Source organism: Magnolia sinica, chromosome 9, assembly GCF_029962835.1.
Source record: "Magnolia sinica isolate HGM2019 chromosome 9, MsV1, whole genome shotgun sequence".
Lineage (NCBI taxonomy): Eukaryota > Viridiplantae > Streptophyta > Magnoliopsida > Magnoliales > Magnoliaceae > Magnolia > Magnolia sinica.
In genome coordinates this window covers 49244146-49246471 of record NC_080581.1, presented here as the reverse complement: position 1 = coordinate 49246471, position 2326 = coordinate 49244146, and the positions used below count along the sequence as shown (strand labels likewise).

At 37.3% G+C, this 2326-nt stretch overlaps 1 non-coding gene across 1 annotated transcript; it reads right to left on the bottom strand.

The window, feature by feature from the left end:
* Positions 1-1007: 1007 nt before the first annotated feature.
* Positions 1008-1114, bottom strand: LOC131257174 (small nucleolar RNA R71). Its single transcript, XR_009177188.1, has one exon. It is a non-coding gene; the product is annotated as a small nucleolar RNA R71 (small nucleolar RNA).
* Between the last annotated feature and the right edge of the window lie 1212 nt (positions 1115-2326).

Here is a 2326-nt window from a genome sequence, read left to right as displayed (position 1 = left end):
CACTCACAATTACTCTCTTTTATTCAAGATTTAAATTTAAATCTTATTCTAGTTCTACTTCTAGTTACTTTCAGGATACATACAAGTTTAGTCCATATGGATTTGACCTCAGTCTCATCGAGTTATTACTACATCACGACCCTGCACTTGGGGTTGTGAACAAGTTTTTAGCATCGTTGCCGGGGACTACGACTGCATTTTTCTAAGATTAATTAGTATTAAAATTAGGTTAAGATTATGGTTTATTTTTCTGCAACGGTTTTAGGTTAGAATTTTTCTGAAATTGCTTTTAGAAACTAACATTGTTTTTTGTTTTGTAGAATCCTAACACATCAACCCTAATCAGGTAGCTTCTCTCCAACTCTCTCTTATCTTTTTAGATTTCTTATTTATTGTATGTTTTAGTTTTCTTTTCTTAGGTTTTAGTTGTTTAGTTACTTGAGGGCTGTGAGTGTTTCATTCCCAAGTGGGTTCATGACAACACTCTCCGTCTCTTGAGTGAAGGAGGATTAGTTGAAGGGTTGCTTATCCATCACCGGATTAGACACCACTTAAGATCCTCTGAGTCAGTAAAAGTAATGGCTGCACATCAACCTCAACACCCAGTTAAGGAGGCCCAGGATGAGAATGAGGTGCATCATCCACCCCCACCGTGTACTCTTTGAGATTATTTATAACCAGCGGGGGTGAGTACACCTTCCTACATGATATTCCCATTAAATGCAGGAATCGTGGATGTTAAACCAGGGGTGATTCAACTCCTTCCTAAGTTTCACGGACTAAAATATGAAAGTCCATACTTGCATATGAAAGAGTTTAATGAAATAATATCTATATTACATTTCCCAAATGTGTCTGAGGACACAGTAAGACTGAAATTATTTCCTTTCTCTTTGAAAGAAAAGGCTAAGTCGTGGTTACATTCCTTAAGACCACGATCCATTGGCACATGGACTAAGATGACAAGGGAGTTCCTTAAAAAGTTCTTCCCATATCAAAAAATGAATACCTTAAGGAAAACAATAATGAATTTTACACAAAAAGAGGATGAGACCTTCTTCTAATGTTGGAAGCGATTTAAGGATATCATAAATTCATATCCACAACATGACTATGGAACATGGCAGATAATGAGCTTTTTCTATGAAAGATTGACCTCATCCATGCGCCAATTTGTGGAGATGATGTGTAATGGGGAATTCATGAACAAGGAAGCCGACGATGTGTGAGATTATTTTGATAAACTCACTAAAAACGTGCAATCATGGGATACCTCCTCAAGAACCATTACTTCTAAGCCTACTCAATCAAAGGAAAGGAGAGAAATTTATGTTTTAAAAGAGGAAAATGATATAAATGCAAGAGTGACCAATCTCATAAGGAAAGTCGAGGCCATGAAACTTAAGAAAGCAGAACCCGAAAAGGCTGCGGAAGTTGTTTGTGGTATTTGTGCTTGTAACATACATACAACTGAAAATTGCCCAACAATTTTTGCTTTTAAAGAGATATTGAATGAGCAATGAAATGCTTTAAGAAACTACTAAAGACTTTTCAGAGGACCCACGTCAAATACATACAACTCCAGCTGGAGAAACCATCTAAATTTTAGTTGGAGGAATGGACAAACAGCTAAACCACAAGAGGCCCTTACTCAATTTTTAAATTAAAAGAGGCCTCAAGAGGATACGGTTCAAAATTTCATGCAAAACCAAGAGCTATTCAACCAAAATATGGTACAAGCATTCCAGGATCTCAAAACAACAATTGGAATGTTTGCATTTTCCATTCAAAGGATTGAGTCACACTTAGCGAGTGGGGAGAAAGGGATGCTTCCAGCCCAACCCCTTCCCAATCCACAACCATAATGTAAAATTAGTGACCTAAGCTCCTCAAATTAGATGGAGTAGGCTAAGTCTATTACCACTCTTAGGAGTGGGAAGATTATTGACAAAACCATTCCGACGAGGGTTGAAAAGCATAAGGACCCAGAAGAAATTGAGAATGATAGACCTAGCATTGCCCCACATGACAAGGAACCGGAAAAAGTGAGTAAGTCGATTGCACTATTCCCCCAGCGGTTGATTGCACCAAAACCTCTAGCTAACTCACAGGATATTTTAGAGGTTCTAAAATAATTACCAAATTTATGAAAGATTTATGTACAATTAAGAGACAGCAGAGTATTCAAAAGAAAATTTTTCTAACAGAAAAGGTGAGTGTCATCCTCAAGAAAGACCTGCTACAAAAATATAAAAATCCTGGTAGCCCAACTATCACTTGTATAATCAGGAATCACCAGATTGAGCACGCACTTCTTGACTTAGGA